The 24,230-nt window shown below is 39.4% G+C and overlaps 1 long non-coding RNA gene across 1 annotated transcript in view; it reads left to right on the top strand.

The window, feature by feature from the left end:
* LOC138853026 (uncharacterized) overlaps positions 1-24,230 on the top strand; it is a 95,155-nt gene that overhangs the window by 16,630 nt on the left and 54,295 nt on the right. The window contains exon 3 of the long non-coding RNA XR_011392266.1: positions 10,289-10,391. This is a non-coding gene — a long non-coding RNA (uncharacterized lncRNA). The remainder of the gene's footprint in view (positions 1-10,288; positions 10,392-24,230) is intronic.

Consider the following 24,230-nt stretch of genomic DNA (forward strand, 5'->3'; position numbering starts at 1 on the left):
GCAGTGCAAGTGATAGTGATAGTGATTTCAAGGTTATTGAAAGCACTTCTAGTTGTGACAGTGAGGGTGAATATTCCCCAGTGAAACGGCAGTATGTACGACGTCGCATGCGGTCTGGTAGTGTGCCATATGCTCTTCCAAGAGGAAGGAGTACATCTCGGAGCACATCCCGTGGCCCTACACCACGTCCTGATAGTGAAGATGACGATATTGTTACGATGGGTATAAATGATGTGAGTGAGGCAGCAGGCGGTGGTGGTGATAGTGACGGTGCCATGAGTCATGTGACACCAGCAGCGGGCCACGCTAGTGCCCGCGCTGCTGACTCTGCACAACTACAACCTGCTTCGGCCGACCCCACACTCTCACAACCACAACCACAACCTGCACAACCACAACGACCAGCTGACCGCATCTGGGATTGGCATCAAGATGACGAGTTTGTTCCCAATCCCCATGACTTTGATGGAGGACAAAGTGGAATACGGCCATCATGTACACTTGGGAACAATCCCACTGAACTGGAATGCTTTCAGTTGTTCTTCGATGAACCCCTGATGGACATTATTGTCAGGGAAAGCAATTCATACTATGAGTACACCATGGCAAACACTATGCTTTCACCAAGATCACGCCTACACCAGTGGAAGGACGCAACTGTGGCAGAGATGTATCTCTTCTTTGCCACAATAATGCTTATGCCACATGTGTATAAGCATAGTGTCAGCACATACTGGGCGACAGACCGCCTGATTTCAACCCCTGCTTTCAGTGACATTATACCAGTGAATAGATTTGTGTTACTGTTACGTATGTTACACTTTTCAGACAAAACCAGGCCTGACAGAAGCGACAGGTTATATAAGATCAGACGTGTGTTTATGTACCTGAAACAAAAGTGCTGTATGTATTTTTATCCCTTCAGGAAGCTTGTTATTGACGAGTCTTTGATTTTGTTCAAAGGAAGACTCTCATTCAAGCAGTATATACCAAGCAAGAGGAAACGCTTTGGTATAAAGTTATTTGTTCTCTGTGATTGCAAAACTGGTCTGGTTTTGGATATAATTGTGTACACTGGCGGTAAAACAATGGAAGATACCAGGAAGTTACTGGGTATCTCTGGTGATGTGGTTAGAACAATGATGGAGCCATATCTTGGTAAGGGGCATATTTTATATACTGACAACTGGTACACAAGCCCTATACTCAGTGATTTCTTGCGAGTGAACATGACAGATGTGTGTGGCACAGTGCGTAGAAGTCGTAAACATATGCCTAGGTTCGAAGCTGGCAGTCGTAGAGGTGAAGTGCAGGTGTTTGCTGCCAGTGACATCATGGCATTTCGGTGGCATGACAAACGTGATGTCACACTGCTGACATCAGTTCACCGACACGAAATGGTAGAGACTGGCAAGCAGAATAGAGAGACCAATGAACCTATTGTAAAACCTGCAGCTGTGATGGATTACAACCTCAATATGCGCTTAGTGGACAAATGTGACATGCAGATTGGGTTTGCTGACTGTGTTCGCAAGAGTTATAAGTGGTACATAAACCTGTTTTTCCATCTTCTTGACATTTCCATGCTGAATGCTTATAATATGTATAAGTTGAAGACCAAGAACAAACCCAAATATGGTGAATTTTGTTTGTCAGTCATCAGACAAATAATATTCAAGTACCAAGAAACAACACCTGCAATAGACCAGCGCCCACGAAATTATCAACACATGTCCTCTCGTCTGAGGCCTGGTGATCACTACCCCATACCACTGCCTGCTACTACTGCCAAGAAAAATGCTCAGAAGAGGTGTTTTGTCTGTGGACATACCACAAAACGCCAACAAAAAAGCAGAGACACTCGTTTTATGTGTGAGGAGTGTAAGACACCATTGTGCTTATACCCATGTTTCAAAGAATTCCACAAGCTGCAGCACTTCTAATAAAGTGTCCAGTGATTGTACATATGTATATATATTATAAAGCAATCGTAATAAACATTTGTTTACATTGTTTGTGTAAACAAGTTTTAGCAACATTATAATGATACGAGTGTTTTTGCTATAATTGTGTTACATTCAACGAGTGTACAGTGGACCCCCAGTTAACGATTTTAATCCGTGCAAGAGGGGTAATTGTTATGCGAAATAATCGTTATGTGAATGAATTTTCCCCATAAGAAATAATGGAAATAAAATTAATCCGTGCAAGACACCCAAAAGTATGAAAAAAAAAATTTTACCTCATGAAATATACATTTTCCCACACACAAAGAGAAGGATACATGCACAATAGTAGAGTAGTACATGCACAGTATATATTGTGCATGTACTATGTATATTTGAACATTGCACAATAATTTGGTCTCACAGGCCAAAAAAGTTATGTGAAAAAATAAAATAGTGAAAAAAACAAGAAACCATCGAATACAAGTAAATAAAAGTTTACCGGGTGAGCGGCAGTCGCCGCTGTTGCCGCCAGCAGATCAATTTCAGCAGACTTCAGGACTCTATATCTCGGTAAGTACTGATGGGAAAATTTTTTTTTTGGGACTAAAACAATCAGAAAAATAATCTTAACATTTTGATAAGAAAAAATTATTTTTTTTTTTTTTTCGAATATTTTGCGACACCAGAAGCAACTTCAGGATTTGGCCCTTCGACAGTCAAAGGGTTAAATAAACTTTTTTCTGGATTTCATATTGGCAAAATCATCAATTATATTCTGAAAATCAATATTTCTTGTTAGATCAGACTCAATGGTCAACAAGGCTAGGTTACACAATTTGTCTTGGCTCATTGTTGAACGGAGCTGGTTTTTCACTCTTTTTCAAAACAGAAAATGAACTTTCTCCTTCACAGTTAGTAGCTGGAAGTGTTAGGTAAAGGCGATACACTATGTCAACATTAGGGAAGGTTTCTGAGATACCTGCATTTCTTAAATGTTTCAAAGCAGCTGAGGGTGCACATTTTTCAGGTGGAGCTTTAATCTGATTCATATACCCAGAAAAATGAACTATTTCTTCAACAAATGTGTCCTGAACATCTGCTGAAAGGTGTTGTTGCAACAGTATAAGTCTAGATAACGTGTAATTACTTCAGAAAATTGGAGAGGAAACTTCCATTCATCACCCATTAGCGGGAAAACACAGCTGTTCTGATGTAAACAAAGGCGTGTTGAGTGTTGCCATCTATGGTTAGGTTTATTTATTTTTATTTTATTTTATTTCATTATTTTTGTTTTGATTAATTTTTAAAAATCAATTTTACTCTCCAAACACTTGAACTTTTTAGGTAGGGACCCCTTTGCACTTGCACCATGTGCGCAGTCTTGGATGAGCCCCTGAACCCCTTGGACCGTGGGGCCCCCAAATGCGCGGGGCCCTAGGCAAATGCCTAGTTTGCCTATGCGGTAATCCGGCCCTGCACGTAATGCCTCACGCAACTCCCCCTAGCCAGTGCATGAAATTACCGCTTCCCTTTCTTCGTCGACATTTAAAAGTTCCTCAAAATATTCTCGCCATCTACCCAAAACCTCCATCTCCCCATCTACTAACTCCCCTACTCTGTTTTTAACTGAGAAATCCATTCGTTCTCTAGGCTTTCTTAACTTGTTTAACTCGCTCCAAAATTTTTTATCATTTTCATAAAAATTTCTTGACAGTGCCTCTCCCACTGTATCATCTGCTCTCCTTTTGCACTCTCACTACTCTCTCTACCTTTCTTTTACTCTCCATATACTCTACTTTTCATATAACGCTTCTGCTTTGTAAAACCCTCTCATTAGCTAACTTTTTCTCGTTTATCACACCCTTTACTTCATCATTCCACCAATCATTCCTCTTTCCTCCTGCACCCACCCTCCTATAACCACAGACTTCTGCCCCACATTCTAATACTGCATTTTTGAAACTATTCCAACCCTCCCACTACTCAGACTTGCACCAGCCCACCTTTCTCCCAATAGTTGCTTATATCTCGCCCGAACTTCCTCCTCCCTTAGTTTATACACTTTTACCTCCCTCTTGCTTGTTGTTGCCATTTTCCCACTTTCCCATCTACCTCTTACTCTAACTATAGCTACAACTAAATAATGATCCGATATATCAGTTGCCCCTCTATAAACGTGTACATCCTGGAGCCTACCCATCAACCTTTTATCCACCAATACATAATCTAACAATCTACTTTCATTACATGCTATATCATACCTTGTATATTTATTTATCCTCTTCATAAAATATGTATTACTTATTACCAAACCTCTTTCTACACATAGCTCAATTAAAGGCTCCCCATTTTCATTTACCCCTGGCACCCCAAATTTACCTACTACTCCCTCCACAACATTTTTGCCCACTTTAGCATTAAAATCCCCAACCACCATTACTCTCACACTTGGTTCAAAACTCCCCACGCATTTGCTCAACATTTCCCAAAATCTCTCTCCTCGACACTTCTCTCTTCTCCAGGTGCATATACGCTTACTATAACCCACTTTTCACATCCAACCTTTATTTTACTTCACATAATCCTTGAATTAATACATTTGTATTTCCTCTTTTCCTGCCATATCTTATCCTTCAACATTATTGCTACTCCTTCTTTAGCTCTAACTCTACTTGAAACCCCTGACCTAATCCCATTTATTCCTCTCCACTGAAACTCTCCCACCCCCTTCAGCTTTGTTTCACTTAAAGCCAGGACATCCAGCTTCTTCTCATTCATAACATCCACAATCATCTCTTTCTTATCATTTGCACAACATCCACACACTTTCTGACTTCTCACTTTGACAATTTTCTTCTTATTCTTTTTAGTAATTATTACAGGAAAAGGGGTTACTAGCCCATTGTTCCCGGCATTTTAGTTGACTTTTACAACACGCATGGCTTACGGAAGAAAGATTCTTATTCCACTTTCCCATGGATATAAAAGGAAGAGTAATAAGACCAAGAACTATTAAGATAAAATCAAAGACAACTCAGATGAGTGTGTATAAATAAACATGTACAGTAGGGCCCCACTTATATGGCGGGTTAAGTTCCAGGCTGTCGCCAGAAAGCAGACATCGCTGGAAGGCAGAACGCCATTTTTTTCCATTTATAAATGCATATAAATGCCAGACAACAAGTTTACACTAAATTATATTAAGTTAGTAATAGAACTAGGCATTAAAAACACACAAAGTAAAATACATTCACAGTAAATTCATTACTTATCTTAAAGTATTTGTAATCTTAATGTATAGTGAGAGGTGAGGAGTACTTATTTGTAGGAAGTCAGGTGCAGGTAGCCCAGGTGTAGGTAGCCCTGGCTCCCCTTCTCATACTTAATATACGATATTTAAAACGTCCCAGAGAGGTAAAATACACATACAATACACTCATTATTTACCTTAAAATATGTGTAGTCTTAATATAGGAAGAGAGGCGAGTGGTATTTATTTGTAGGAAGTCAGTGTAGGTAGCTGGTAGGTGTAGCCCGCCTGGGCTACACCTACCGGCTACCTACACTGTGGCCCAGAGCCATATTAACATCGACATGCCTTGTTCACTGAATTTAATCATTTCTAACAACTACCTTTAGATGCCATCATAAACGAAGGTAGAAGTAATGAATAAATCATGCCGAAAATTGTAAACAAAAGCGGAGTGAGGGAGTGGCTGGGCCAAACGCAGATTCATAAACGTTTTCTTTGATGGCTGAGCAGAGAAAACGTAATGTTGTCCCTCCACCCGGCTACCACACAGCTCCACAAGTATTATTATCAGAGCACACATAAAATATGCAATAAATGCCAGACAACAAATTTACACTAACTTATATTAAGTTAGCAATATAAATAGGCATTAAAAACACAATAAAAGGTATGATACACACAGAGTACACTTATTACTTACCTTAAAATATTAATATTAATGTGTGAGAGGTGAGTGGCAGGGTGTTTATTGAATAAAATCATAATGGCACACCATCATCCTCTAACTTGGCACTTAAAGCAAGAGGCTTACGACTTCTCTTTTTATTACAACTAACCTTAGACACCGTCGTCAATGAGAGCCAACTAGTTAACGAAAGAGTAAACAAGAGAGAGAATGAGATACATAGTTGAGACAATGTAAGAACACAAACTGAACAGGTAGTGGACGATCACTTGGTCAGGCGAAATAAATGCGTATTAATATGTGTCTACTTTTAGTTCATTCACGTCCATTTGTAAGAGTTTGTAAAACATTTACCTCAATATTTTTTTATTTTAATAATAATTACCTCACAATACAAATACTCTTACATTGTGTACAAGTTGTACAAGTTAGTTCAGAATAAACAAACAGCAACACACCATTTTTAGAGTGAATGAAGATAATAATAATAATAATAATATTATTATTATTATTATTATTATTATTAATAATAATATTTTTTATTATAAAAAGCACTAAACCCACAAGGGTCATGAATTGCTATATAGAGAGTAAAGGCATACGAAAAGAATATTTTTCTACAGTTATCCCCCAGTTTGACTGGAGAAAACGTAATTCTTCCGACACTATCTACACAGCTGCTTTGTAAACAAGTCTCATATTTACATCAATTTTTATTCTGTGAGTGTATGTATCATGTTTATATGCTATGTAATGGGTTTCATATATAATTTTGAGAAAAATATCATAGATGGATTAATGAAAATGCCTATATTGATGTAAAATAAGACATTTAGTGTGCCCAAGAGTGATTATTATTACATAGTACAGTGGACCCCCGCCTAACATTGGCATCACATAACGTTAAATCCGCCTAGCGATACATTTTATCGCTAAAATTTTGCCTCGCCTAGCGCTAAAAAACTCTCTCAATGCGATTCGTCCGAGACGCTTCTATGTGCGGCCTGAGCCAGCCTCACTTGTTCCGCCGGTGGCATTGTTTACAAGCCAGCCTCCGCGGTAACATCCAAGCATACAATCGGAACATTTCGTATTATTACAGCGTTTTTAGTGATTTCACCTGCAAAATAAGCGACCATGGGCCCCAAGAAAGCTTCTAGTGCCAACCCTACAGGAATAAGGGTGAGAATTACTATGGAGATGAAGAAAGAGATTATTGCTAAGTATGAAAGTGGAGTGCGTGTCTCCAAGCTGGCCAGGTTGTATAGTAAACCCCAATCAACCATCGCTACTATTGTGGCCAAGAAAACGGCAATCAAGGAAGCTGTTCTTGCCAGAGGTGCAACTTCGTTTTCGAAACAGAGATCGCAAGTGATAGATGATGTTGAGAGTCTGTTATTGGTGTGGATAAATGAAAAACAGATAGCAGGAGATAGCATCTCTCAAGTGATCATAAGTGAAAAGGCTAGGAAGTTGCATGAGGATTTAATTAGAAAAATGCCTGCAACTAGTGATGATGTGAGTGAGTTTAAGGCCAGCAAAGGTTGGTTTGAGAGATTTAAGAAGCGTAGTGGCACACACAGTGTGATAAGGCATGGTGAGGCTGCCAGTTCGGACCACAAAGCAGCTGAAAAATATGTGCATGAATTCAAGGAGTACATAGACAGTGAAGGACTGAAACCTGAATAAGTGTTTAATTGTAACGAAACAGGCCTGTTTTGGAAGAAAATGCCAAGCAGGACCTACATTACTCAGGAGGAAAAGGCACTCCCAGGACATAAGCCTATGAAAGACAGGCTTACTCTGTTAATGTGTGCCAATGCTAGTGGTGATTCCAAAGGGAAGCCTTTATTAGTGTATCACCCTGAAACTCCCAAAGCGTTCAGGCAAAAGAATATCCTCAAGGCTAATTTGTGTGTGCTGTGGAGGGCAAACAGTAAGGCATGGGTCACTAAGGACTTTTTCTATGACTCGTTACACCAAGCATTTGCCCCCAATGTGAAAAATTAACTAATTGAAAAGAAATTAGATCTTAAGTGCCTCCTGGTGTTAGACAATGCCCCTGGTCATCCTACAGACTTGGGAGAGCGACTTTGTGGGGACATGAGCTTCATTAAGGTCAAGTTTTTGCCTCCTAATACCACTCCTCTCCTGCAGCCCATGGACCAGCAGGTCATTTCCAACTTCAAAAAACTGTACACAAAAGCTCTGTTTGAAAGGTGCTTTGTAGTGACCTCAGAAACTCAATTGACTAAAGAGTTTTGGAGAGATAACTTTAATATCCTCAATTGTGTAAACCTTATAGGTATGGCTTGGGAGGAAGTGACTAAGAGGACCTTGAACTCTGCTTGGAAGAAACTGTGGCCAGAATGTGTAGACCAAAGGGATTTTGAAGGATTTGAGGCTAACCCTGAGAGGCATATGCCAGTTGAGGAATCAATTGTGGCATTGGAGATGCCCTTGGGGTTGGAGGTTAGTGGGGAGGATGTGGAAGAGTTGGTGGAGGAGAACAATGAAGAACTCACCACTGATGAACTGCTAGATCATCTTCAACAGCAAGAGGCCACACCTGAGGAAACTGCTTCGGAGGAGGGGAGAGAGAAATTGAAGAAGTTGCCTACTTCAAAGATTAAGGAAATCTGTGCAAAGTGGCTTGAAGTGCAAACCTTTATGGATGAAAATCACCCTCAGACAGTTATTGCAAGCTGTTTTGGCAACCTGTACACTGACAGTGTTGTGAACCACATTAGGAAAGTCATAAAGGAACGAGAGGTACAGACCTCTTTGGACAGATATGTTGTGCGATAGAAGTCCAGTGACTCTGAAGCTGGTCCTAGTGGCATTAAAAGAAGAAGGGAAGTAACCCCGGAAAAGGACTTGACACCTCAAGTCCTAATGGAAGGGGATTCCCCTTTTAAACACTAAGACCATCAACACTCGCCCCTCCTCCCATCCCATCAATCACCACCAGATCTTCAATAAAGGTAAGTGCCATGTAACTGTGCATGTCTTCTTCAGTTTGTGTATATTAAAATTAATATTTCATGTGGTAAAAAAATTTGTTTTTTTCATAATTTTGGGTGTCTTGCACGGATTAATTTGATTTCCATTATTTCTTATGGGGAAAATTAATTCGCCTAACGATAATTTCGCCTAACGTTGAGCTCTCAGGAACGGATTAATAGCGTTATGCGAGGGTCCACTGTATTGGCATCATGAGTAGAGAGAGACTTAGCGATTTTAATGTGTACCTGCACACCAGCACAGTGCATAAGTATATTTATGTACAGGTTCACATAAGTATAATTATCAGAGTACTTATAAAATATGCAGTAACTTTAAAACACTTAAAATTTTGGAAAGTTTCCTGACATAATTGATGTGGTCACGGAAAATGTAAACAAACCGGGTGAGGGGCACCGTATTTGAAAGACCGCTTGCTGTATAGCAAATTTTGGTCATAATTTGACATTGCCGTATTAGCGGGACGCCATAAGGTGAAACGCCGTAAAGCGGGGCCTTACTGTAAATGCATGTGTAGTGTGACCTAAGTGTAAGTAGAAGTAGCAAGACGTACCTGTAATCTTGTATGTTTACAAGACGGACAAAAGACACCAGCAATCCTACCATCATGTAAAACAATTACAGGCTTTCGTTTCACACTCACTTGGTAGGATGGTAGTACCTCTCTGGGTGGTGCTGTCTGCCAACCTACTTCTACAATAAAGATAATATTATTATTAAAATAGCTAAGAATCTGGTCAACTGGAATAATGTAATTGGCCTAAAATGGGAGTCAAGGTGGGCAAAATCACCGATGCGTAAATATCATGACACAGCAAAATTCACGAGTGTAATTTTGTCAGTTTTCCATCAAATTTCTCTGTTTTATTATCTTCAGAAAAAAAGACTGCCATTTCATAAGAAAAAATAACAAAAATTTTTTTGAAAATTCTTGGACCCTGTGGACAAGTTTCAGATTGGGGGTCTGGACCATGAAAAGGTTAAAAAGTAATTACTATACAGTGGACCCCCGCATAACGATTACCTCCGAATGCGACCAATTATGTAATTGTATTTATGTAAGTGCGTTTGTACGTGTATGTTTGGGGGTCTGAAATAGACTAATCTACTTCACAGTATTCCTTATGGGAATAAATTCGGTCAGTACTGGCACCTGAACATACTTATGGAGTGAAAAAATATCGTTAACCGGGGGTCCACTGTAGTTCTTATAACTTTTTTTTTTTTTACATGCCCAGTAAAGCCTTTTCCTTTAAATATTTACCTTGTAGAACCACATTATTTTTTTTTTTTTTTGTAAGGAGAATATATATTGAATATGTTATGACTTGCAGGTTTTTATTAATAAATGTTTGCCTTTTTTTTTTTTTTTAATAGACCAAAGGACAAGAGGGAAATTCAAGCATCGATTAGGACAACAACAGAGAAAAATACGATATTAACAAGATTAAACTCAGAACTCAATCAAGAATTAGCTGAGGTAAGTTTTATTACTAGCTTGTGAGCCCTAAAGCTCAAGTCTGTTTATTATCACAATCATGAATTTTCCTCATTTTGTTTTACCCACCTCAAGATAAGCCTTTTTCTGTTTTTGTTAAGACACTGGCTGTTTGTCCCTGAGGTAGGGTGACTCCCAAACAACAGGAAGTATTTTCTCCACTTCTTCACTATCTTGGCAGAGGAATGGAACAGACTGTCCGCACATGTCAAAGCCAGTCATAGCATGAACCAGTTCAAGAAGAGTGCCAAAAGGTGTCTGATGAATGTAGCTACAGAAAGGGAGGGGAATGATTTTCTATTTTTTAGCTAACATACGTGTAAATTTTACCTTATTCCTAGTAATGACCCTCGTATTGTAGATAGTCTTAATGACCTTGGTGTAGTAGATAGTCTTTTTAGTATGATAATAAGATGTTATCTTCATTGTAGAATAATAAGAAAATATTATAACCTTTATATTATAATAATAAGGTAAAAGGACCCCAATGGAAATAAGTCACTCTGTCTGACTTTTTTGGGTTATCCCAGGTTCTCTACACACATGCTGCTATGTATGATAATTCTATGTAACTGTATTTGTGTATACCTGAATAAACTTACTTACTTACACTAATGCTACAGTTTAGATTCTCTGGTTTCACTGAATGCCTTCATAAATGTTGCCTTGCTCACACTTTAACAGCATGTTATGTAATAAAATCCACTTGCCTCCACTCCTATCAAACATGCTCACACATGCCTGATGGATGACCAAAAATTTCCTTTACCCCCTTCCTCCAACCTTTCCTAGGATGACTCCATCCCTCCTTTCCTCTGCTACCCTAATGACCTCCAAACCATTATGATTATTGCTGCTTGCATCCCTCGAACAAGTACATTGTATTGCATCCTGTGATGAATTAGATGCATGCACAACACTTTGTTGATTTTTATTGCCAGGATGTTTCACCTGCACACGAGTCGTCTTCGGTCAAATACAGAGGCGACATGTTTAGCCTGAGGCTAATAGACTGACCATCTTCAATCAAGACTAAGGGATTGAATGCCATCTGTTGAGACTAAGGGACTGAACAACTCAAAATTACTTCTCCATGTCTTCTACAGTCTCCACTATGTTTTTCACCACTATATTTGAAGAAGAATGCTGTCCATCTGAAAAATTTTGTCAATACAGATACCCAACTGTTGCATATACTCTTCCACTTTTTTTCATATTCTGATTACATTCTTTCTTGGTACTCTGATTTTATTACTATTGTCTACATCTGGCACTTTATATTTTTCTGTCTTACTCTGTATACTATCTTATAAAATGCTAAAACTTGTATAGTTTTAGTTTATAGTTTTATTAGTCACTACCAGAGACAGCATAAAACCACTGGGCAGTTTAAAAATTTTGATAATTTTAACAGAAGGCAACACACTCCGAGCTCGGGTAGGTAGAGATTTGATACTGTACCCCACATGAGACTAGGGCAAATACTTGAATAGCAGACATGGGTAACTGGGAACATACTTCAGTGGGTCGGATAGTTCCATAGTGGAAGGAAGCAAAGAGTGATTGTCCAGGAAGAGTAACAAGCTAGATACCACCATGATCAGTATTAGGACATGTGCTCTTTCTGGTTTATGTGAAAACATATCAAATGGAATAGTCAGATGTAACTCTATTTGCTGATGTCAAACTAATGAGGAGAATACAAACTGATGAGGACAGAAAAAAGCTACAATAAGATCTAGATCAGGGTTGGGCAGCCCTTAGCACGCATGCCAAACCTGGCACGCCAATAGCTTCTTTCTGGCAAGCTAACCTCTGGTCTCGTCTTGCAATACAAAAAATATTGCAACATTTATCACGTATCCAATCCAAGAAAAGTGGGGAAATAGTCCCCATATATTTCAAGAGATTTTGTATGAAAGATATGGCCGACTTTGGCATGCACACTTAAAAAGGTTGCCCACCCCTGATCTAGACAAACTGCAGGTTTGGTCAGATAAGTGGCAGCTTGAATTAATCTTCAAAAAATGCAAGGTTATGAAGTTTGGGGAAGGGGCCAGCAGACTAGATATGGAGTATACTTAGGACAGAGGCTGCAGACCTCGTTCAAAGAAGGATCTGGGAGTAAGCATAGTTTCTAATATATCGCTAGTGGCTCACACCATCTGAATATCCTCTGTAGCCCATGCTTACCTGGCAAATTGGAAAGTGGTCTTCAGAATTACAGCCGAGTTTCTCCTGGTTTGTTATATAACATATGTCATGCCCATCTTGAGTATACAGCACCAATATGGAATCTGCACTTTAAAAAAACATGTTACAAAACTGGAAAGAGTGCAGAAATATGCAGTAAGTCCTGATGTAATAGGCGTGAACTACGAGGAGAGGCTGATGAAATTGAACCGAAAGATAATAGAGGACAAAAGAACCAGGGAGGAACATAGCAATATACACAATACCCGGTGTGAGAGCATTTGCGTTAATGTATGTGGGAACATACCCACATGCTTTCTCTCTTATCACAAGGTGAGAACTTGCTTTTTTAATGCTGTCCTATAAGAATACAGGGATTTAGAAATACATTGGCTAGTCAATCCTGTACTCTCAACCGTTTTGATTGTCCGTCACATGCAACTATGTCATGAGCTCAGCTCACTCAGATAAGCTGTGAGTGGTAAATTTTGGCCTAGATATGAGGGAATGGGTCTGCACAGTGAGAGTGCTCAGTATAAAAAAAATCTTGCCTCACATGGTGCATGATGGGAAAAGCAAAAACCTGCATTTGTGTTTGGTTAAAAATAGCAACCTTGAGATGTTTTCTAGGATCTTTATGGCTTCATTGGCTGTTTCGTCATATCACTTGATAGGATGGAATAAAGATGATTTTAGTTGGTTCCAGGACCAGAAGTAGCTTGAAATCATCCTCTAAAGTAATGGAAATATTTGATTTTTGCTGATAATCCTGAGGATAGTCGAGGCTTTCACTTCACCTTCGGGTGGATTTTTGCTAGGTCACATTCAATTATTGGGACTTTGTGAACCATGACAAATCATTCCTGGTTTTATTTAATATTAGTACTAGTGTAAATCTTCGTTTTGTTGTGTGATGATGAATTCAAAATGGAAGGCAAATGTGTTATAGGAAAGACACGGGGACATGATTATTGCACAGAGGAAATGCTTTAGTTATTACTAACTTGCTAGAATGGAAGGCACACTAGTGACATAGCTAAGAATTCAGTCACATTAATCAGTGGAATTGGCTTAAAATAGGGCTCAAAATCAGCAAAATTGCTAATGTGTAAAATGCACCCAGACCTCTAACTTTGCCTGTGTAATTTTGTGAGTTTTTGATCAAATTTTTTATTTTTGGTGTAATTACTTTCAGGAGAAGATTCACCATTTCAGAAGAAACCTGACTGTAAACAGATAATACATATTACCAGTTAGAAGCCTCTACTTCTGTCCCACAGTATATCACCTACTTGGTTCGATATATCATACCACTTTTATAAATTAATTAAATACACTGCCATTATACCTTTACCATATTTTCTCATATATAGTTGTATCCTTGATACAAAATACCAGTTGGGATACCTCCTTTACAATTCAGTATTATCTTTCCCTTAACCCTTAAACGGTCCAAACGTATATATACGTTCACTCGCGTAGCGCCCCAAATTTTTTGAGGGAAAAAAATCTTTTCTTTTAAAAGGAAAAAAGAGCATATGGTACCCAGGCATCCCCAATTATTTTAATATGGCACACAGTGAGTGCGCACACCCATTCTCTCATGTCTAGGGGACTCAGGCTTATTATGGCAATGTTGAATGAATGACAAAGAAAACGTATATATACGTTTGGGGCGCTACACGCATGAACGTATATATACATTTGGACCGTTTAAGGGTTAATTATCCAGCAGGAGTAGCTAATTACCATACACATGGGAACAGCTCCATAGGTTTATAATGGAGGGATAACACACAAGAATAATACACACACTCAAACAAAAGAAAACTGCCTGGTAAACTTAGGTAGTTCCTGGAGTTGTACAGGTTGGCCATCACAAAGCCGTCAATCGGTCATCCGATTCCATCAGTTATTCGGCACTAATTTCGGTTAGCATAATTTCAAATTTCCAGGGTCGCCGCACCAACTTACTGGTACTGGTTGGTGGCGCTACTTGCTGCATAAGTCATTCCAATTTCTTTTTCTCCATTTTTTGTTATAACCTGCTTGCTTTTAGCCCTAGCCATGGTTCCAACAGATAAAAGAAATGCTTCTCGTTGTGTAAAGCACATACACAGTACATTGTCCATAAAAGATAAGGTGGTTTTGAAGCAACTGTTGGTTGCCATGAGCTCAGTCTTGTGATGCAGGGGAATATGCTTTATTATTACACTAATATCAATTCTACGGCTTATTTACTTATCACAGTTGATCTAATATGACATAACAAACAATATAAATAACATAAAAACATGGTAAATATTCCAGAATGAATAATACTTGGCATAATACCGAGCGGTTTGACAGAGGTGTGAAGTGGATTGTGAGATACAAGTACCATCCTCCTATCTGTCTTGGGACATATATGAGAGAAAATGGAGTGTAGTACAGGGTTAACTGTGATATACACTCGTAATGCACCATAAAATAAAAATGTAACAAATAAGCTATTTTCTTTACATAGATTATCATACATAGCATGTGTGTAAACCTAGGATAACCAAAAAAAAATCATTGACTTTTTTCCTGTACCTGGCTTGGGCTTGCCATATATGATTTTTGGTTAATATTTTTTTTCTCTCAGTTGTTTGTTGGGCGCTATCTTATTGAAACTTGGGTAATGTATGATGGAAAGATGCTTCTTAATGTACACAGTTGAAAAAAATCTGACAAATAACGGAGTTCACTTCTCAGCCATTAGCCGCCCCTTAGCGGTATACTACTTGTATTTTCATGTGGTTTTCATGGTTGTATTCTCATTTTTTGGTCACATTGATAGAATGGAAGATATATTACAGAAAAAGATATGATTTTGATTGGTTTCACAATGAAAAGTACCTTGAAATTGAGCTCAAACTAGTGGAAATGTTCAATTTTTGTCGTGTTCAAGAGTAAGCAAATGACGTCGCCGTCCAATATGTGTCCAACTGGCCGGTCTGATACACAGTCACGAATGGGTTGACATTATTTATACAATTATTACAATAATGCAGTAGTCTACATAACAGTAAATCTTCTAGTTTTTTGTGTGAATAAAAATTCAAAATGGAAAGCAAGATGGGCCTGGAGACATGACTAATGAACAGAGAAAGTTATTTTAGTGCATTGTTTTTTCTGGACCCTATTTTGAAATTGGCATCTTCAGAAATTTGTGTGAAATTGGCCAAATTGCCAGTTTCTGACCACTTTATTGGGTAGTTGAAACAGGTGAATGGGCAGTTTCTTGTACTCAGTCAACAGAATAGAAGTAAATAAGTAAGTTTATTCAGGTATACACAAATACAGTTACATAGATTATCATACATAACAGCCTTTGTGGAGGACCTAGGATAACCTAAAAAAAGTTAGACAAAGTGACTTATTTCTATGTAGGTCCTTGAAGACCATCGTGTAGTCAATGGGCTTTAACACACAATAAATCAGCTAGCCATTTTGTATAACAAACCAGAAACAAGAACAGATCTTACAAGAACCCTTGCAAGATATGTTCTTGCAAGAGTTGCACTGACATGAAGGTTCAGTGCAATGCTTGTATAAACCTTGCTGAATTTAAACAGCAAAATGGCTATGAGTTTGGTAGACTGGAACAGTGGAATGGGCCAAAAATGGCGCGTAAATTGGGTAATCCAGCAAAGTCACTAATCCAGCACCCTACAGGTCATGATGATGCCGGATTTGTGATGGCCGACCTGTATTAGCTTTGCTCATTTTCTCTGAAGGAATGACCAGCCCATTTTCTATGGAATCAATAAACAGTAACTGCATCAAACACATGTTTCCCTCAAGCCTTACTACAGTTAGTTTATTTAATTAGTTTTAATTTAGATTTTGAGTATACAGTGGACCCCCGCATACCGTACGCATCGCATACCGTACAATCCGCATACCGGACGCTTCTATCGCAAAAATTTTGCCTTGCATACCGCCCAAAAACCTGCTCACCGCCCTTCGTCCGAGACGCGTCCAATGTGTGGCCTGAGCCACGCTCACATGTTCCGCCGGTGGCATTGTTTACCAGCCAGCCTCCGCGGTAACATCCAAGCATACAATCGGAACATTTCGTATTATTACAGTGTTTTTGGTGATTTTTTCTGGAAAATGAGTGACCATGGGCCCCAAGAAAGCTTCTAGTGCCAACCCTACAGCAATAAGGGTGAGAATTACTATAGAGATGAAGAAAAAGATCATTGATAAGTGTGAAAGTGGAGTGCGTGTCTCCGAGCTGGCCAGGTTGTATAATAAACCCCAATCAACCATCGCTACTATTGGTGGTACAGCTGCTGCTGCTGCTGTACCACCATCAGCTGCTGCTGCACTGTCAGCTGCTGCTGCTGTTGTACCACCGTCAGCTGCTGCTGCTGCTGTAGTACCGTCTGCTGCTGCTGTAGCATCGTCTGCTGCTGCTGTAGCATCATCTGCTGCTGCTGTAGCATCGTCTGTTGCTGCTGTAGCATCGTCTGCTGCTGCTGTAGCATCGTCTGTTGCTGCTGTAGCATCGTCTGTTGCTGCTGTAGCATCGTCTGCTGCTGCTGTAGCATCGTCTGTTGCTGCTGTAGCATCGTCTGTTGCTGCTGTACCACCGTCAGCTGCTGCTGCTGCTGTAGCACCATTGTTGGTGTGGCTTATTGAGAATACCAAGAAACAATTAACCCCAGAGGATTTGCCACCCAGGATAACCCAAAAAAGTCAGTGTCATCGAAGACTGTCTAACTTATTTCCATTGGGGTCCTTAATCTTGTCTCCCAGGATGCAACCCACACCAGTCGACTAACACCCAGGTGAACAGGGAAAAATGCCTGGAACTAGTGCTCATATTGGTGAATTTAAAGCCAGCAAAGGTTGGTTTGAGAGATTTAAGAATCGTAGTGGCATACACAGTGTGATAAGGCCTGTTCTGGAAGAAAATGCCAAACAGGACCTACAGTACTCAGGAGGAAAAGGCACTCCCAGGACACAGTGTCTCATCAGTCATTGCTGCATCTTCAATAAAGGTAAGTGTCATTTATTCTTCATTTAGTAGAGTAGTACATGCACAATATATATTGTGCATGTACTACTCTACTATTGTGCATGTATCCTTCTCTTTGTGTGTAGGAAAATGTATATTTCATGTGGTAAAAAAATTTTTTTCATACTTTTGGGTGTCTTGCACGGATTAATTTGATTTCCATTATTTCTTATGGGGAAAATTCATTCGCATACCGAACATTTCGCATAACAACCAGCCCTCTTGCACGGATTAAGGTCGCTATGCGGGGGTCCACTGTATACACACTTTTTTTTTTTTACAAATGTTATGGGCACATAAAAAGTACTTCATGAAAATTTAACCTTGGATAACTCATTTTAAGTTGCACACTGTACTCAAGGTTGCTGGGTCACCACTTGGAGAAAACTTGGGCCAGGACCCGTCCTGTTAAACATACCTGAACTATACTCACTTATTTGTGGTTGCAGGATTTGATTCTCAGATTCTGGCCTTGCTTCTTAACTTGTCACTCAAGATTCACTCCTTTGTGGCCTAGTGTACACCTTGTAAGATAGGAAAAGATTTTGTTTGGATTTTTAACCTCGGAGGGTTAGCCACACAGTGCATCAAAGGACTGTCCGTCTTATTTACATTGGGGTCCTCAGTCTTGTCCCACAGGATGTGACCCACACTAGTCAACTAACACCCAGTACATACATGCTAGATGAACAGGACAACAGGTGTAAGGAAGCGCATCGAATTGTTTTCACCCCACTGGGAATCAAACCCAAGCCCTCAGTGTGTGAAGTGAAAGCTTTGCTAGCCAGGCCATGGGGCCCCATGGTGACTGTATAAACCTCACTAAATTTTACTAAGCCTAAAAGGACAACAAGAACCTTCTCCACACTTCTAGGTGAAGAAGAATGGACATCTACAATGTAGATTATGAGAAACTTCACATTTTAATATTGACAAACAAAGAATTTAGCTTATTTTTCAGTGTCATGAAATGTAGCTCAGTTTTTAGCCTTAAGTTGTTTACTTCACTCATTGCATTTTCACATAGCTCTGTTTCTCTGGAACATAATAGTTGCATAAGGTGATGGTTCACTGTAGTAATTACAAGTAGGTGAATGGTTATTTTCAGTATTCACATTTTCCACACTTTCAACTTTTGTAAATCATCTTTCAACAAATCAGCCGTATCCCATTGAGGCAGGGTGGCCCAAAAAGAAAAACAAGAGTTTCTCTTTTTAACTTTAACCCTTTCACTGTCGGTGACTGTTACCAACATAGTCAGTTGGTCCCTGGGTTATAGTGCTTTTCGTAACAAACTAACAAACTTAGTACGTCTAGGGGTCTTCACTTGTAGAGGAAAAGGAATTTTCTTAGTTTCTATTTAATTTATTAATAATCATAATAATCACTTAAATCCACCTTCTCATATTTTGCACTATGAGTAGAATGCTTTTACCATTTCTCATTAAAACATCACAATACTAGGTCAAGTATTTACAAATGGCTCTGAGTGAGTCACGAAATATTAGTATATGTACATGCACAGGCGTTGCCTAAAAACTCGAACACATTAATAGATTTCTTATAATAGGGTTCACTTTACAGTAAGCCCTCTTACACTACAGAGGCTTGCTCACTTGGCTTCACTTTCTCTAAGAGCTTCTTAACCCTTTCAGGGTCCAAGGCCCAAATCTGGAGTCACGCACCAGTGTCCAAGAATTTTCAAAAAAAAAATTTGTTATTTTTTCTTATGAAATCGTAGAGAATCTTTTTGTGAAGATAATAAAACAAAAAGTACGAAATTTGATGGAAAATTGACGAAATTATGCTCTCGCGAATTTTGATGTGTCAGCGACATTTACGAATCGGCGATTTTGCCGACTTTGACTCCCATTTTAGGCCAATTACATTATTCCAATCAACCAAATTCTTAGCTATTTCACTAGTATTACTTCTATTCTATCGATTGAGCACAAGAAATTGCCAGGTCAACTGTTTCAACTACAAAATAAAGTGATCGGAAATTGTTAATTTGGCCAATTTAACACAAAGTTCAAAATATTCCAATTTCAAAATAGGGTCCAGAATAAACAATGTAGGCATTCATGGCACTAAACTAACGTTTCCTCTGTTCATTAGTTATGTTTTGAGGCTTTACAAATAAATTCCATTTTGATTTTTTATTCACATAATGAATTTTTATTCACACCAAAAAATAGAAGATTTAATGTTATGCAATAGTGTAATAATTGTATAAATATCATCACCATATTTGTGAATGTATATTAGACCCACCAGCTGACGTGTATTAGACGTGTGAGGTCGTTTGTTTACTCTTGAATATCGGCAAAAATTTAACATTTCCGCTACTTTGAGCTCAGTTTCAAGCCATTTCCAGTGCTAAAACCAATCAAAATCATCTCTATTTCTGTAATATGTCTTCCATTCTATCAAATGAGACCAAGAAATCACAAATACAACTATAAAAAACATACGAAAAAACACTGCGAAGTTGCTGTTTTAATCGAAAAATCATGATTTAAGTTTTTTTCTCTCATTATACACAGTGTGCTGCAGGATCTGTTTTATGTGGTGCACACATACCACATAGATGTATTCTCTCATATCTAGGCCCAAATGTACCACTCACAGTTTATCAGAGTGAGCTGAGCTCATGGCGTAGATCTACGGTTTGGACCCTGAACGTAAAGCCGTAGATCTACGGGACGGACCCTGAAAGGGTTAACCGCCTTCTCCAACCGAGATAAGTCTTAGCAATGAGTTCCCGAAAATTCCTGGGATTTTCTAGGGAGGCGAATGGTGGTTTTAGAGGTGGATACTCCCCTAGACCCTTCCTGGTCCAGAGGAAAGTATGAACTGCACAAAGTGAGGCTTTACCAGCCCACTTTGACTTGGTCGGAGCAGGTGTTGAGCAGTTCAAAACACCTACTGGTGCTTGGCCAGATCGCACCAGCAGTTGAGACTAATTAAACAACCTACTGTACCTATATACAAAGCTAAGTAATACGACCAGATAATATTATAAAGTCAAGTAAATCCATTTTAGCTACTAATGGAATTACTCCTGAATATAATATTAAGTGAAATAGCAAAAATAACATGTAAAAGTATACCATTGTGATAATAACAAGTAGAAACGGTCTACTTAAAATTAACAAAAGGGTGTAACACCCCCTTCACACGACCAAATGTCGCACTGACAATAGAACAAAAATAACCCTGAATCTTTTAGATACAGTAGAAGAACTGAAATACCAATATAGCAAGACCGATATACATTTCACCACCAATTCGTCCCAGACAGTCTTCTTCATATGTTCTGAGGGTATTCAAGGAGGATATTGTTTAGACGACAGACATCCGCCTCAACAGAATTGGGTTTTCTCTCTTGGCCTTGGGTGACACGAATGCTGTCTCTCAAGCAAGATGTAAGGACACAGCAACTGGTCTCCAAGTTCATCCTCCATAACTAAACTGTAAACAGTACCACTCATTCACATAACTGTAGGCAAAAAAGGAAACATTAGGCTTAAGTTAGAACAGGGGCATGCTGGTGCGACGGTCTTAAGGGCAGGACAAAGCATCCGCAATTACATTATGTTTGCCCTTTATGTGTAGGATTTTAATAGAAAAAGGTTGTATTCTAAGGGCCCACCTCTGTATTCTGGCATTCTTAGCCTTCATGGTATTAACCCTTTGACTGTTTTCGACGTATAAATACGTCTTACGAGCCAATGTTTCTGACGTATATATACTCAATAATTCTAGCGGCTTTAAATCAAGCAGGAGAAAGCTGGTAGGCCCACATGTGAGAGAATGGGTCTGTGTGGTCAGTGTGCACCACATAAAAAAATCCTGCAGCACACATTGCGTAATGAGAAAAAAATACTCTTGATCGTTTTTTTGGATTAAAACACCGACTTTGAGGTGTATTTTCGTATAGTATTTATCGTTGTATTTGCGATTTCATGGTCTTAGGTGATAAAATGGAAAACATATTTCAGAAATAGAGATGATTTTCATTACTTTGACGATGAAAACGACCTTGAAACTGAGCTCAAAGTAGCGGAAATGTTCGATTTTTACCAGTGTTCAGGAGTAAACAAATCACACCACACGTCCAATACACGTCAACTGGGGAGTCTAATATTCTTTCACTAGTGCACTGATATTATTTATACCATTTTTACAATAATGCAGTAGTCTGCATAACAGTAAATTTTGTATTTTTTTGTATGAATAAAAAATCAAAATAGAAAGCAATAATAATATAAGAGGGGCCTAGAGATGTGACTAATGAACAGAGCATATGTTAATTTAGTGCCACAAATGTCTACCTTGTTTATTCTGGACCCTATTTTGAAATTGGCATCTTTTTTAGTTTGCGTGAAATTGGCCAAATTGCCAATTTCTGACCATACTGGGTAGTCCAAATTAGTAAATGGGAGGTTTCTTGTACTCAGCTGATAGATAAAATGGAGTTCTAAAGAAATAGCTATGAGTTTGGTCAACTGGAACAATGGAATTGGCTGAAAATAGGGCTCAAAGTCGGCGAAATCGCTGATACGCATATGTCGCCGAGACCGCTAACTTCGCGGTAGCATAATTCCATGAGTTTTCGACCAAATTTCGAACTGACCCAACAGCATAACTGCTGGCATCTATATGTAACAGGAAGGGAAAGTTAAAATCAGGGCTTTTCAATACTGGAGAAGAGTTCAATAACCGCTTTAACCTATTGAAAGCCACATTACATTCCTCAGACCAAGAGAATTTGATTTTAGAACTAGTTAGCGCGAAAAGGGGGGCAGCTACGTATGAAAAGTTAGGGCAGAATCTTCTATAATACCCAGCCATTCCCAAAAATCTCTGCACTCCTTTTCTGTCTCTTGGTATAGGAAAGTCTGCAGTGGCTCACTTTTGCACTGATGGTGCCACCGTCCCCTGACCTATGTTGAACCCCAAATACTTAATCCTTGCTTGTCCAAATTTGCATTTGGCTAAGTTGATGGTAAAATTATAAGCATCTGATTTCTTAAAAAGAGCCTCCAGACAGACTAAATATGAACTCCACTCATCACTAAAGACTACTAGGTCGTCGAGGTAGGCTTCAACCTCCTCAAGGTTACAAGTAAGGTCATGAGTCGCTGGAACTTGGATGCCGCATTGCACAACCCGAATGGGGTAACCAAGTAGTTGAACAAGCCTCCATGCACTGTAAATGCTGATATGTCCTGAGCACAGTCTGTCAGGGGCACTTGATAGTAGCCGTGCAGTAAGTCCAGCCGGCTCACATACTTGGCTCCGGCAACCATATCGATTAAATCATCTACCCTAGGCAAAGGGTAACCATCAGGAACTGTGACGGAATTCACCTTACTATAATCCGTACACATATGATAGGTACCATCTGACTTTGGGACTAACACACAAGGCGAGGCCCATGGGCTTTTACTTCGTTCAATTAGTCCATGGGTCAGCAAAAAGTTGATTTCCTCCTTTAAAGCTTGGTGTTTAATAGGGCTTAAGCGATAAGGGGACTGCTTGATGGGCGCAGCTCCTTGGACATCCACGTCGTGTGTCCCCAACGTGCAACGCTTATGTATATCGCCAAACAATGATGGGTACTTCAAATTCACATTTTTCACTGCTTTGGCTTGGCCACAGGCCAGATCTTGTAAAAAATCGTCCAGGGATCATAGAACTTGAGGGTTTCTAAGACGGACTTCTATTCCTTTGGAGCAGTCCTCCAAATCCTCAGCTTCTTGCTGGGACTCTAGAAGAATGGCAGCAGTCGGGGCTAACCCTCCATAATATCTCTTCAATTGGTTATCATGGTATGTATGGTCTGATTTCTTTTTCCCCGGGGTACGAACCAGGTAATTCGCTTCACTTAGTTTTTTAATGACTTCCAAAGGTCCCTCATATCTTGGTTTCAGTGCATGTCCGGGCATGATTTTTTGAGCCAATACTTTTCTCCGATGTTGAAAGAGCGAAAGGCTGCATATTCATCATATTTTTTTTTATATTAACACACTGGCTGATTCCCACCAAGGCAGGGTGGCCCAAAAGAGAAAAACTTTCACCATCATTCACTCCACCACTGTCTTGCCAGAAGGGTGCTTTACACTACAGTTTTTAAACTGCAACATTAACACCCCTTCTTCAGAGTGCAAGCGCTGTACTTCCCATCTCCAGGACTCAAATCCGGCCTGCCGGTTTCCCTGAATCCCTTCATAAGTGTTACTTTGCTCACACTCCAACAGCACGTCAAGTATTAAAAACCATTTGTCTCCATTCACTCCTATCAAACACGCTCACGCATTCCTGCTGGAAGTCCAAGCCCCTCGCACACAAAACCTTTAACCCCTCCCTCCAACCTTTTCTAGGCCGACCCCTACCCCGCCTTCCTTCCACTACAGACTGATACACTCTTCATATTGTAGTTTCATTTTAGCCTGGGCTTTCTTCAAGTTCTCTGCGGCTAGGTTCCTCGTAAAAATGAGGTGTTCCTGCATCAAAGCCGGGCACACCTGAACTGACGGAGTACGTCTTCTGGTCCATACATCTTTCAATAC

The sequence above is a fragment of the Cherax quadricarinatus genome, chromosome 2 (genome assembly GCF_038502225.1).
Source record: "Cherax quadricarinatus isolate ZL_2023a chromosome 2, ASM3850222v1, whole genome shotgun sequence".
Classification (NCBI taxonomy): Eukaryota; Metazoa; Arthropoda; class Malacostraca; order Decapoda; family Parastacidae; genus Cherax; species Cherax quadricarinatus.